We start from the raw sequence: 15,376 nt of genomic DNA, 5'->3' as shown, positions 1-15,376 counted from the left end.
TCAATTTCTTTAGTGAATCAGTCCTCACCCTAGATGATGTTTATGTAGATTCCTTCACAGGCCAGGTATCTTTCCAGCCTGGATCAAGCAGTTCTTCTCCCCCAACTCCAGTTCTTGCTTCCAGGTGTTTTTCAGTGTCTCTGTCTGGGCAGGGAGGCAAAGGAGAAGCAAAGTGAAGACCTTATATAGGTTTCCCATAAGGCTGGATTGTTTTGTTTGATTCCTCCAGCTCCCAGTGGAAAAATTCAGCAGTCCAAAATGGAGGTTAGTATCAGGTGACTGCGTCACTAAACTCTGTAACATCACAGCATCTATGAGTCAGTGCTAGTGTGGAGCATCTGCAAGAAGACAATGCCTTCAGCTAGTCAATTATCCTTACTGATGGTCCATTACCCCTGTCTGGCTTTTCCATGGTTGTACCTGCCGTGTTAGCGGTGGGCATTTTCCAAAGTGGCATAGCCAAAATTCAGATACATAGTTAATATAGGCAGTCCCCGGGTTACGTACAAGATAGGGACTATAGGTTTGTTCTTAAGTTGAATTTGTATGTAAGTTGGAACTGGCTCCAGATTCAGCCGCTGCTGAAACTGATCAGCGGCTGACTACAGGAAGCCCGAGGCAGAGTTGCTCTGCCCCCGGCTTCCTGGAATCAGCCGCTGATCAGTTTCAACAGCAGCTGAATCTGGAGTCCTGGGACAGAACAGCTGGGGCACTGCCGGGTAGGTCCCCGCAGGACCAACCCGGCAGCACCCCAGCTGCTCTACCCCAGGCGTCCCGCAACAAAAGCCTGGTCTGCTGGGGGGGGCGCACTAGCTGCGCCCCCTCCCCTCCAGCAGACCAGGGAGACCTGAGCAAAGCCGCACAGGCGGCGGGGTCCCCCGCCTCTGCGGCTTTGCTCCTGTCTCCCCGCTGTGCTGGGGGGGGAGTCCCCCCCAGCACTGCAGAGAGACCCGAGCAAAGCCGCACAGGCGGCGGGACCCCGCTGCTCGTGCGGCTTTGCCCCTTTGCCCCGGAGCAAAGCTGCACAGGCGGCTGGGTCCCCCCACCTGTGTGGCTTTGCTCGGGTCTCCCTGCTGTGCTGGGGAGTCCTCCCCAGCACACCAGGAAGACCTGGAGCAGCTTTTCTTGCCCCGGAGGATGCGGTGGCAGGACCGCTGCGCTCTGGGCGGTCCCGCCGCCCGCGAGCTCTGGGGCAAGAAAAGCCCCGTTCGTAAGTGCGGATCCGACATAAGTCGGATCCGCGTAAGTCGGGGACTGCCTGTATCCCTAACTTAAAGTACAAACATGATACATGAATACCAATATATAATCATTCAGTAATTCATAATCTTTTCAATGATACCCTGGATAAATTCTTTCATAAAGCATGTCTTACTTATACCTTATTCATATAATAAGCACATTTTTTTAAAGAATATGGAGTGTAATGCCATGGAATGGTATATCCAAGTGAAGAAAGAAAAAATGTAATTATCTACATCAAAATTTATCCAAAGACAAAGGTTAACTTAACATAGTTTTATTTTTGTGAAATGTGCCATGGGATCTGTAATAACCTCATTTTTACATTTTGTCCATGCTAATGCACATAGAAAAACTCCGCTCTAATTGATGTGCAGAAAAAAATCCTAACATCTTGGAAAAACACCAGAAAGTGACACCAACCCACTAATTATTTGGTGACATGTTTAGCCAGTCATCTCTAATATTGTGTGCATAACGGGTTGGCCATTTATTGCCTTTGCAAGGGGCTTAAAATAGGGCCTTATGATTGGCATTATACGCATGTTATCAAAGACTGATTTGTCTGTAGACATTTTGTGGAAAGGAATTGTCTGAGTGTGCTGAAGTGGTACATTGACACCATGTTCTATTAATGTGTTTTGTTCTGGTTTTTTTATTAGCAAATGTTATTGATAATAACTGAGGTGTATCTTCAAGAGAAATCCAGTGATGATATAAACTCATAAAGTTGAAAAGCTCGATAAGCTATTTGATATTCTAATGTGAGGAACGAACCTCCAAATATTTGCATTTTAATATTTAAGTATTACCCTATTTAAATATGCAATCTTTATTGGCTGCATTAATTAGCTGTTGATTAATGCTACATAAATGCGTTTCCAGTAAAATAATCGTATTTCTTGCTCTTATTATTGAACAGGCTTACCAATTAGTTAAAAAGGTGAAGGTGTGGGCACTGACTATAGCAAAGTTGCAACTAAATCAAGAGAGAATAGGGCTTCTTTGTTTAAAAATATTACACCAGAGGGATGTTAATAGGTTATCGCCTTTTGGTTACCATTGGCATTTAAAACAAACATGCATTTCTGGTTTTCTGTTGTTCTCTAGACAGGAGAAGTTGCTAAGAACACAGTTGTTGCAGAATGCTGAGCACTCTTGTAGTATGCGGTGCATTCTCCACATCAGAGGTATCATTGGAGCTGAGATTGTTGAGCCATTTGGAGCGATGCTCTGTACCTTTTTTCTAATCTAGCTCCAGGTGAAGTCAATGGAGTCTTTACTCTGACTTTACTGGGCTTTAGATCAGGCCCTTAATCAGACAATTTCAACACTTTTAGAATCATTATGCATGGGCTTTATAAAATGTGGTATTACTTCATTATTCTTTTTTGTAACCCTCTCCATAAGAGTCGATATTTAACTTGCAACATTTGGTGTACAATTTTAATTTTCTTTGGTTTCATGAAAACACTTCACTGAAATTGCTCAACCAAAGTATAAAAAAGTTAATTGATAAGTTGATTATAAAATAACTTCCCATTTCTGTAATTCAGACTTAAGGCTTGTTGTGATTTGGTTGATGGTAAGCAAGCCATAGCATACTCTCTCCTAACGGGACCCTGTCATAATTGAAACAAGGATGCTTTAAGAATACTCTTAACTATGATTCTGGCATGTAGACTAATAGGCCAGATCCTCAGCTGATGTAAGTTGCCTTAGCTCAACTTCAGTAGTACTATGCTGTTTTATAACAGCTGAGAATCCTCTGTAGGGATCCTATACTTTACTAAGGTTCGTGAGTCTAAAGCTCATTATGTTCAGTGAGGCTGCTCTTGCACTTAGATCTGTTAAGTGTTTTGATGGCTTGTGGGAGTTTGCTCAGGATCTTGAAGGATTGGCCCTCCTAAACAGACAGTAGCTTTTGTGATCAAAAGGAAATGTAATGCTACATCTAAGGATACAACCATTGTTCAGCTTTTCTTTGGTATTTAATGTGAGATTGTCTTCATCCTGCTCAGCTCTAGGGATGGTATCGGAAGATAAGAGGCTAGCTCATCTATCTTTCCTTCAATGATATCTAAGGAAATTTGTATACTGGTGGGGCTTCAGCAATTTAGGTAAAGGCCCTGGATTCTCTACATTAGGCCTGCACAACATATGGCCTGAGGGCCACTTGTGGCCCGCAGGGGCTCTCTGTGTGGCCCATGATGACTACAGGCAGCGCGGCCCCATCCGATCCGCTGGCCGGGCAGAGGAGCAGAGCTCCGCCGGGGAGGGGGAAGAGTGGCGATTCTCACCGCCGGGCTGCCTGAGTGCAGCTCCAGCGTGAGGAGGCGGGGCGCGAGCCAGAGGGCGGGAAGCTGGCAGACACCAGGACACTGGTGTGATGTGGTGTTGTGACGTCACGGGTGTGACGTAGCGTCGTGACATCACAGCTGGTGACCGCCGGATTCAAAAAGGCTCCGACAGCCCTGCAAACTGGAAGGCAGAAGCCAGGTAGGGGAGGGGAAGGGGCTTGTGCTGAGGGGAGGGGAGCAGGTCGGGAGAAAGGGGGAAGGCACCAAGGGGTAGGGTGCAGGAGAGACAAATTCTAGGGGGCCAAGTGGAGACAATGAGGAAAAGGGCAAGAGGGGAGGTGTCAGTGAAAGTGGGGACAGGGTGATGCTGGGAAAGAGGAGGGTAAGGGCATTGGGAGCGGTATGTTGTACAGGCCTGATTTAACTGAAAAATTCTTAATGAAGTATCCTCCCTCCCCCAAACCTACCCTTGCGGCCTGCAGCTGTTTTCTTTGGAGTAATATGGCCCTCGCTGCTTTCCGAGTTGTGCAGGCCTGCTCTACATAACAAAGAAGCAGAATAATGAGATCTGTGTTGGGAGAGGCTAAGAACTGAATCAAAAGTGTTCTGTTCACTTCTAGTCTTGTTTGCGTACCATCTTTTATCAAAAGAGGCTGCCTATAAGTTTCACATATTATTTGCCCTGTCATTGGCTTCTTTGCTCAAAACTGGGTATGTTCAAAAAAGTATAATTATTGAAGCTGCTGAATGTTTGAGTATAGCAAATCCCTATAGTATCATTAGTATCCTAGGTGTACCATAACTTCAAGGCAAGCACTAAAAGTGCTTCGACATCTAGGCATTATAGGAGCTCATCCTGGTAGATCCCAATACCACTCACACACATGGCTACAAGATAAATAGTATTTTATTAGGCCTGTCATGAAATGGGTAGGTGAAGGATACCTTAGGTACATCAGCTTAGCAATACATTTCAAAGTGGTTCAGCAAATTCTCTGGTTTGGCACCGGTATCAGGTCCCAAGGGTGCTGTACTAGAGAGATTCAACTTGTAAGATACCCTGTGTGACACTGGGTTGGAAAGAGGTAAGCATTTTAGAGGCTAATTGACCCAGATTCAGCCTTTAGAGACATATTAGTAGATAATGTTATATGTGTTTGCATATATGCTATTAGGGGTTGACAATGTTGCTAAATAGTTCCTATCTGTCACTGTGCTCTGTTAATTCAGAGATCAAAAGGAGATAGTTCATTTAAATGTTACTATACATATAGTGATATCACTGTCTTAATAATTTCTCTTTGAAGCTTGTGGTAGATCTCTTTCACGTGGCCCAGATAGGTAATTGTCTTATGTTAATTCAGATAGCTAATTACCAGTGATACTTAGGAAACAGGAGGTTACTTCAAAAGCCTATTGTTAACCCAAGGAATGATGCTATCAAGAGTCTGCAAAAATCTCTGTAAGAACTCTTGGGACTTGATCCATTCATCTTAGATCTGTTTTAACCTTAATTCAGGGGAAATTAAAATCATAAGATTGCATGAGGAATAACAGTTATTTTGAGGGAAGGGTTTTGGATCGGACTACCGCATCTACACATGGCGAGTTAATTTGGGCTACCGGCTTTTTAAAATGGCAACTGGCCGCGAATATACTAATCAAACATGGGATATTTAAATCCCACGCTTTATTAGCAACTTCGGTATGCTTCATTTGCCTCCCTAGTTCGAACTAGGGGGCAAGTGTAGACATACCCAAACTGACATAAGGACACTATTCATGTCTGCATGTATAATGATCTTTTTTCTCTTTTTTTAAAATAAATTTTAGTTTAGTGAGTAAGAATTGGCTATAAGTGTGTATTTGGGCAAGTTTTGAAATATTAATTAACTTGGTAGGTAATGTGCCCAGTCCTTGGGGACTGGTAGAATGTTTTATAGCACTTTAACAAGATTTTCAATACCCAATATTATATTTGACTTGGGTGTTTGGCTGGGTTGCTTTAAGGGAAATGTGTTGGTTTCTGGATAACCAAAAAAGTATTCTAGAAACTGTTTTAGATAATTTTGTGGATATACGTATTAGAATAACTAGCAGCTTGGGGGATGCTCTGCCACATTCTTTACAGTTTTCCCTAATTGAGTACCCTTTTGCCTGGTACTGACGTTAGACTTACCAGTCTGTAATTGCCAGGATCACCTCTTTAAAATATTGGCGTCATGTTAGCTATCTTCCAATCATTAGGTACAGAAGCTGATTTAAAGGATAGGTTACAAACCGCAGTTAATAGTTGCACAGTTTCACATTTGAATTCTTTCAGAACTCTTGGGTGAATTCCATCTGGTCCCGGTGATTTGTTTCAAACCCTCCTCTAGTGACACCTCAGTCTGGGACAATTCCTCAGATTTGTCACCTAAAAATATTGGCTCAGGTTTAGGAATCTCCCTAATATCCTCGGCTGTGAAGATGAAAGCAAAGAATTCATTTAGTTTCTCTGCAATGACTTTATAATCTTTGAGTGTTCCTTTAGCATCTCGATTGTCCAAGGGTCCCATTGATTGTTTAGCACATTTCCTACTTCCGATGTAGTCTTTGAGTTTTTGGCTTGCTGTTCTTCAAACTCCTTTTTGGCTTTTCTTATGATATTTTTACACTTAATTTGATGAAGTTTATGCTCCTTTCTACTTTCCTCACTAGGATTTGACTTCCACTTTTTAAAAAATGTCTTTTTCTGTCACTGCTTCTTTTACTTGGTTGTTAAGCCAAGGTGGCACTTTTTTGGTTCTCTTACTGTGTTTTTTAATTTGGGGTATACATTTAAGTTAGGCTTCTATTATGGTGTCTTTGAAAAGTTTCCAGGCAGCTTGCAGAGTTTTTACTTTTGTCACTGTGCCTTTTAATTTCTGTTTAACTATCTTCTTCAATTTTGTGTAGTTCCCCTTTCTGAAATTAAATGCCACAGTATTGGGCTGCCGAGGTGTTTTTCTCAACACAAGGATGTTAATTTTATTGCATTATGGTCACTATTTCCAAGAAGTCCAGTTATATTTACCTCTTGGACCAGATCCTGCTCTCTACTTAGGACTAAATCAAGAATAGCCTCTCCCCTTGTGGGTTCCAGAACCAGCTGCTCCAAGAAACAACCATTTAAGGAATCAACATTTTTTTTCTCTGCATCCCGTCCTCAGGTGATGTGTACCAGTCAGTATGGGGATAGTTGAAATCCCCCACTATTAGGCTGTGTCTACACTAGCCACTTATTCCGGAAAATCAGCCGCTTTTCCGGAATAACTTGCCAGCTGTCTACACTGGCCCCTGGAATTTCTGGAAAAGCACTGACGATCTACTGTAAAATCATCAGTGCTTTTCCGGGAAAAACTATGCTGCTCCCATTCAGGCAAAAGTCCTTTTCCGGAAAACTGTTCCGGAAAAGGGCCAGTGTAGACAGCACAGATTTCTTTTCCGCAAAAAAGCCCGATCGCAAAAATGACGATCAGGGCTTTTTTGTGGAAAAACACATCTACATTGGCCACGGACGCTTGTCCGGAAAAAGTGCTTTTCCAGAAAAGCATCCTGCCAATGTAGACGCGCTTTTTCTGGAAATACTTATTATGGAAAACTGTTCCATTTTAAGCATTTCCGGAAAAGGATGCCAGTGTAGAAGTAGCCTTATTGAGTTTTTTTTATTTTGATAGCCTCTCTACTCTCCCTTAGCATTTCACAAGGGTTCTTCCCACCCCCCACACTTCAGCTTTCCCAGGGAGAAGAAACAGAGGAGTCATCCCTGCTCTCAAGAAGGAAGGAGAGGAGCCATTCTGAGCTGTGAGGTTCTTTCTGTTCCTCACTCCCCTCCTGCCAGCATGAACTTCTCCTCTTCCCTCCTTTCTCTCTCCATAGAATAGATAGATATAGATATAGATATAGATATATAAAATATCATGGTCTTTTCCCTCTATCAATAACAAGTCAGCATGATAAGTTTCCGATTTAATGTCTTTAGAACTCTGCAGGCACTTTTTCTGCATTTGCAAATGCACTATTAGCCAGCAGGTTCCCCAATGGTGCTAAAAGCTACAATCAGCTTTCCCTGTGCTACTTGGACAGCAGCAAGCTGAGTGAATCAACCTCCTCTGCTGGGAGGCTGCTTCATCAAACAGACCCTCAAAATGATGCTGGAAAAGACCCTCTTGTTCCTCAGCAAAGGAAGGACAAAGGGTTTGTAAAAGAAACCATTCTGAATCAGGGTGACGGTCCATTCTAGTTTTTGCAGGTAGTTCTGTTTGTTTAATGGGTTAGATTCAAACAAACATGCAGCTCCAAACATGCAGTACAGCTCAGGTAGAACAGAACAGGGGGTACATCAGGAGCCTGGAAATAGAGAGAGGAATTTAAAAAAAACCTAAAGGATGATCTGCATAAGCAAGTGGGTGTTACAGTGCAGTGTTTTCTCAGGGTATGCCTACGTTGCTGTGGGAAGGTGTAATTTCCAGCTCAACTAGAGATGGCTGTGCTTGCTTGGATCAAGCTAACACACTAAGGGTGTGTCTAGACTACATGCCTCCTTCGACGGAGGCATGTAGATTAGCGAGATCGGAAGAGGGAAATGAAGCCGCGATTAAAATAATCGCGGCTTCATTTAAATTTAAATGGCTGCCCCGATCTGCCGATCAGCTGTTTGTCGGCAGATCGGGAGAGTCTGGACGCGATGCCCCGACAAAGAAGCCTTTCTTCATCGACACAGGTAAGCCTCGTGAAACCAGGTTTACCTGTGTCGATGAAGAAAGGCTTCTTTGTCGGGGCATCGCGTCCAGACTCTCCCGATCTGCCGACAAACAGCTGATCGGCAGATCGGGGCAGCTATTTAAATTTAAATGAAGCCGCGATTATTTTAATCGCGGCTTCATTTCCCTCTTCCGATCTGGCTAATCTACATGCCTCCGTCGACGGAGGCATGGAGTCTGGACACAGCCTAAGAATAGAAGTATAGTTGCCGTGGGGGAGGGAGCCAGCCTCTTGAGTAGGTACATGTGGTTTCAGATGGGACTGTACTTCATGCAGGTAGTCTTCCTGCTGTCTGCCTTTCAGCTCCAGTGTAGATACACCCTCAGTTGCTTATCTTAGGTCAAGAATTCCTTCTGAGCTGAAAGAAGGATGGAGGAAGTTGATGCTAATTTTCCTGGATCTCATGTCATTGAAGAATTGAGGTCTCCAACTCATTCATGCAGACACAGCTTAAGTAATAAACAAGCAAGAAGGAGGAGAAAAACCTATTTTATTATTATCTTAAATCACTGACTGTTTTAGTGATAGAAATGTAGCCGTGTTAGTCTGGAGTAGCTGAAGCAAAATGCAGGACAATGTAGCACTTTAAAGACTAACAAGATGGTTTATTAGATGACGAGCTTTCGTGGGCCAGACCCACTTCCTCAGATCAAATAGTGGAAGAAAATACATTCTGCTACAAAGACCTTTTACATCTGCACTTGAAAGGGAGTCCTCTGAACTGTCATTCGTGTTAAAATTCGACACTCTCCAAGAAGGAATGAACAAACATTCAAACTATCTTACCCATTACCAAGATAGCTTCCCCAATTATCACCTCTAATACCATTAGCTCACAAACATCCCACTCTCCCCACCTCTAATATCATCAATTCACAGACACTTACCTTCCTTCCTTCCCCCCCCCCCCCCACTGCATCTCCCTCCTGTTCTGAAATGTGATTTGTCCTTTTCATATGTGTTCATTTTTTTTAATTGTATCCTTTGGTATATATGGTTGTGACTATTTTCTTCCACTATTTGATCTGAGGAAGTGGGTCTGGCCCACGAAAGCTCATCATCTAATAAACCATCTTGTTAGTCTTTAAAGTGCTACATTGTCCTGCATTTTACTGTTTTAGGTGAAAAAAGGTGGAAAATTAGGCCATTGGCTTTTTGGCATTTGATATTTCCATTTTCTTCTGGAAAGTACTCATATACTGTGATGGTGGGTACCATAAGAACCTAAATAGATGTAGCTAGAACTTGATATTGTTAGTTTTATCACTAGAATGAATTCCACCCCCACCCACCTCCAGTTATTTGGAAAATGTTGTTCTCTCAAGCCTCAGTTCAAGGAAGAACTTAAGCACCTCCTTCAGACTATTGCTATTCCGGACAACATTTAAGTATGAGCTGAAGTCCCAACTGAGCATCTGCTTCAACTGGATTGAAGCATACACCTAACGTTAAACATGTGCTTCAGTGCTGTCCTGATTAGGGATGCTCTTCCACATCACAAGTCAGTTTTTGTTGTATCATGCAAGCAAGGTACTAACAAACTTCAACAGGACTTTATTTACCAAAAGTGGAGCCTCTTTACAAAGCTGCTGCATCCCTCAGTAGCTCTCACTTGGCCCCTTGCCAATCTTCTCCTTCCTGTTTCCTGTGCTTCCAGACACCCAACAGCCAATGCTCCCAGTTCTAATAATTACAAGCAGCATCTAAAACACCACAATTTTGTAATACAATAACCTATAAATGGAAAAAATGGTAAGATTTGTAATTCTTTTTTGTGATCAGATACCTCAAATGTTGTTAAATAGGATTTGAAAGCCATTCAGTCTTTAATGGAGATTGACATCTCTGAAAACCAAACAAACCATCTTGTTTGAGGAAAATGAAATGCTTTAATATCAGCTGCATGAGACTCCTCTTCCCCAAGCCACATTCATTTCTGCAGCCTTGCAAGTATATATTATAGGTAAAGTCCTTTGTTCTTTTGCATCACTAGTTGTCCATTGTTAAAGGCTTTCCTCTCATAATGACATTTAGACCTTTGTATCTGCAAGAAGGCAGAATAGAATGGTGACTATATTTTCAAAAATATGGAAATCAATGGGTCTTGTACTTGTACATTACAGAGAAGGATCTGAAAATCCCACCTATATGAACTTTGGAGCCTGACTTTAGGCTCCTGTTTTTTTAAATTGTAGACCGTTTTTGGTGTACTTTATTTTTACATTTTTGAGTCCCCCTGAAGCAGCAGCCATTTGTGAAGACACAAACTATCTGCTCTTATTTCTGTCTTGTTCTTGTTTTGTTGCTTAATATTAAAAAATATCAGACTAGAAGTTTCTCTGGGTATAAGGAAAAACATAGCAGGCATAGAGAGAGTGGTATAGGAAGAGAGGCATCTGTTGTATCTCTAATGGGTTACCTCCATGGTGACAAAAAGTAGTGAGAGAGGAAAGGTGTGAAGACACTTTGTGCCAGATTTTTGTAAATGTACATATTAGATTGGAAAAGGGAATATCAGTTAACAGGGTAAATCCTGAAAGCTAGCCAGTCACCAGTTCGCATCCTCCTGAGGGATGACTTCTTCCCCAGAGGCTAAATTCACCAAGAGTAAGAAGAATTGGTAAAATATTTATATTTAACTAAATCCTTCAGTCCTTACTTTTAGGCAAAGATTCGACCTACTTCAGAATGAGATTAGTCTACCTATGGACTGAGTAAAAGTTGCAACATTTGGCCCTTTGTATATTGAATTAATTTTAGATGTTCTTTGCTAACTTCTTTTTAGCTGCAGTACCTGCTAATCCCTAGTGACAATGACCTGCTATTTTGAGCGCAGAGGTAATACATTATTGATCAACCTAACACAGACTGCACTTAGAGTGGTTGCACTTTACTTACATATGGCATCCAGAAATAATAGCTTAGCATTTCAGATTTTTTGGGGGAATATATGGGTTTTCTGTGAACTGCACAATGTTTCTTCTGATTTTTTTTTAAAAAAGGGGAAAAAATCTTTTAATGGGATAAGTGATATTCTTTTAATTTAATTATTTTTACATTACAATAATTCTTCATTAGCAGTCTTTTTCTGTGTAGATGATTTGTTTGAGTAGCATCATAGTTGAGTGGACATTATGCTGTCCCTTGAAAATAAATATCATTTGGAAAGGGAATGCATTAGAAGAAAACGGCTTATAAATCAGATGACAAAAGACAGAATACATGCAATGCTCCACGGAGAAGGGCAACAAGAAGCCGGTCAAAAAAGGTGATGTGGAGATAAAGTCCATTCAGTAATTTAAATGCTGTTTTTTAGTTTTCAGCCATGATGGCAACGTGGGTGCTGATTAAATCTCAGGAAAAGCTTACCAAGGGTAAGAACAGACTGCCTAGGGAGGTCGTGGAAGCTCCTTCATTGGTGATTGTCAAAGGAAGGCTGGATAGTCATCCGTCTTGGATGGTTTAGACACAATAAATCCTGCCTCTTGGCAGGGGCTTAGATTAGATGACACTTGCATGGTCTCTTCTGATCCTATGATTTCAAGATAGGAGCCTCATGAAGTGTGTTTAATGTAGATGGGTGAAGCTGACAGGAAATCTCTGCTATAAGAGTATGTCAAGTAAACCAAATAGCAAAGTGTGTAAGATCACGATTTGGAAAGCATGATATATGGATTGGAATGCTAGCCATTGAGGAAGAGAGAACAACAACTGATTCAGACTGCTGAAATGAAATGTTTACTGCTTGCATTCTTTCTTAGTAATTTCACACTGTATGAATTATTTAGCCAGAATTTAGCAGATAAGTTATCATATGAATATTATTGCAATGCAAAGAAATAATAGTAGGGAACTAGTAACCCCATTTTGCTAGGTGCTGCATTTACCATGAGACCCAGTCTCCTAGAGCTTATAATCTAAAGTATGAGAAACAAGTCAGCAGATAAATACAGACAGCGGAGGACAGGGAGCACAGGGAAACAATGAGACCATTATAGTCAGCATGGTAGGCACTGTCAATATTTTTATAGGCCTTACAACTCATGAGAGTTTTAAGAAATTACCTGAAGGTGGATAGTGAGGTAGCTTGTGGATGCTTATGTAACCACCACTGGGTGGCTTTGAATCTGGGATCTCTGGAGCTGAGTATAGGAGCCTCTACCCTCTGAGCTAAAAGCCAGCTGGCTCCCAGCCCATGCTGTAGAGGTCTCTTGATCTTAACTGTTGCTGTGGTCTAGGCACCACTTGCATTGCTCAGTAACCATACTAGGTGTGTGGGTTACACTTACAGAAAGCAAATTCTAAACTAGAGGGGGAAAGCATAAAGGTGACTATTCTAAAATTTAACAAGTGAATGATGAAATTTGACATCACTGACAAGAGTTTATACAGCCTCTCCCCGAGTTACAAATGAGTTACAGACCAAACATTTGGCTGTAACTCAATTTGTTTGTAACTTGGACCCCATTGAGTTACATAGCGACCGTGCTGTTCGTAAGTGTGGGTCGTGTTCATAACTTGGGGACCGCCTTTATGACCGCTCCATGGGAGTTTTGGTCGTAAATGCAACAGTCGTAACTCGACCATTCGCAACTCGGGGAAAATAGCAAGGGAAAGGCTTTAAAAGGCCTTGATAATGAAGCAATTTATGTTTGGTGTGATAGAGGAAGGGGAGCTAATGGAGGGATGCAAAGACATGGTCAAAGTAAAAAGCTAGGAAAATTATCTTTGGGACAACATTTTGAATGGTTATGAGCAGGGTAAAATTGCATTTGTAAAAGCCAGAGACGAGGATGTTGCGGTAGTTGAGATGTAATATAAGGAGTGGCTGGACACCCATTTCAGTGAATAGGCAGGTAAGGGTGTATCTTTGAGATGTTGTGCAGTGACATATGTGAGAGCCTCAGTTCTTTGGAAACATTCAGAGAAGTTCAGAAGCTAATGGCTTTTTCAAAAAAAGTACAGGTTAAACCTCTCTGGTCCAGCACCCGTGGGACCTGAGTGGTCCTGGACCAGGAAATTTGCCAGACCAGATGAGATCAAAGCACCCGGATCTCCACATTTCCTCCTGGCCACCCGCTACCGCCAGGGGCTCTGCTACTTCCCCAACCCTGTAGCTCTGCTATCACCCAGGGTTCTTCTTTTTCGCCACAGCTCTGCTGTTGCCTGGGAGGGCTCTGCACTCTGCCCGATGGTCCTCCTGCTTTCAAGGGCTGTCTCCAGCAGTCCTGTGCCTGTAGCGCCACGCTCCACCCAAGGCTCTCCCCGGTGGCTCTGAGCTCCTCTTGGTAGCCCTGCTGTCACCAGGGACTCTCCCCAGCAGCCCTGCTGCAGCCCGGGACTCCTGCACTCTGTCTGTCCTAGTCTGGCAATGCTCCTGGTCACACAATGCTGGACCAGGGTTGTTGCTGGACTACGGAAATCTGGATTAGGGGGTGCCAATTTGTAACAGAAGGAAATGAGTCTCATGAAATGAAGAAACAATCAATGCTAATAATTTTCGGTCAAAAAAGAAAATGAAGAAAGTTACTTTTTAATGTTGTATTGCAGTCCAGGTAATCCCATTAACTTCCATAGGACTACTTGCTTAAGTGAGGATTTGTGGGATGTATCTTACGTGCTTTAAAACTTAGAAGCTCTGTGGCCCAGATCTTAAAAGCCATATTGAGCAAGTTCAAAGAGAGTTTTGCCTGACAAGGAGCTGAGAACTGCAATATCTAGCCTCCTGTGAACATGAAAAGGGTCAGACTTAAAGCTCGTGAAAGTCTTTTAGTGAATAAATTTGCCAAAATACACTGCAAAGCTGTGGCTTAATTTTACCATTGAACTCTAAGCTGATATCTGACCAAATACTGCATTGGCTTTGTAAGTTATTATAAAATTCTCTTGTTGTTCACCTGCTCTATCTATCAGGATGAAGTGTTCATTGATTTCTGAGCAGTAGTAGTAATGCAGAAAATAACAGCCATTTTTACCAACTCCACATCATGGTTGAAAGGCAAACCTCTGCCTGGTTTCTCATTGTCTGTGCTAATAGCTCCTCTGTTGATCATAAAGCAATGCAGTTTTGTGGCAGATCTATTCTAGGTTTTTTTTTTTTTTTTTTTTTTTTTTGCTTTGTAACGTGGCTGAGCAATATTTAAAAATAACAGCAAGTTTAAAACTCAAGGGAACAACAAGAAAAGAAAATGATCTCATGAGTACACATTAGGTTCTAAGTAAGTATTCTTACTGAAGACCTCATCGAAGCTTTTGTTTTTTCATAGTTGCTATTTCTCATGTACGCCAGTCAATTAGCTTTGCTCTGTGGGAAATGGAAGAAGGTTCTAATGTGCAGTATCCGATTTGATACCCATTGTGTAGCTTCACAAATATCCTAAAGACTCCAGTGCTTGCTTTTTCAGTGTATTTTTTCTTATGTGGACAAGAGATATTTACATTATACAAAGGCAATTTACACATTAAATTATATGTATTAAATAAAATAACATACAGAAAAAATCAGAACAATCAGCAAGAAGGGAAACCTACAAGATTTTCCCCAGAATTCTTCCCAGTCATTGTGTATTGCTATGAAGTTATTCACAAGTTCTTGATACAAAACTCATGGGTCCTAGGCAATCAGTGTGAGATCAACTATATCCATAAGCACTTTGGGACATAGATCTTTGTGCACAATGAGATCCTGATTCATGACTAGGACTCCTAGACACTTGAATAAAACAAACAATTAATACTAATAAACACCACTGATTTGGAAGATTAAATAAATGTACCCTGTCTACACACATGCACATCATACATCATTTGAAAGCTTACCGTGTCTTTAAGATAAGATGTGTCAAGGAGTTGTCGAATGGTGCCATGAGCATAGCAATGGGGATATTTTGTGGAAGTTCTGTGGTGTGTTTTACAGGAGGCCAGAGTATATGATGATAAAAGCCTTAGAATCTATGGATTTGAATGCTTAAAATGCTTAAGATAAGGTCTGGTATGGAGCTGTCCAATGGGTGTGTTCCCATAAAAATGGATATAAATAGTGACACAAT

At 41.8% G+C, this 15,376-nt stretch overlaps 1 protein-coding gene across 2 annotated transcripts in view; it reads left to right on the top strand.

Annotated features, from left to right (window-relative positions):
• Positions 1–15,376, top strand: part of MOCOS (molybdenum cofactor sulfurase) — a 353,074-nt gene that overhangs the window by 108,247 nt on the left and 229,451 nt on the right. The window lies entirely within an intron of this gene.

Source organism: Pelodiscus sinensis, chromosome 2 (assembly GCF_052426305.1).
Source record: "Pelodiscus sinensis isolate ZL-2025 chromosome 2, ASM5242630v1, whole genome shotgun sequence".
Lineage (NCBI taxonomy): Eukaryota > Metazoa > Chordata > Testudines > Trionychidae > Pelodiscus > Pelodiscus sinensis.
The sequence above is the reverse complement of the archived record's forward strand: the minus strand, read 5'-3'. Positions and strand labels throughout refer to the sequence as shown.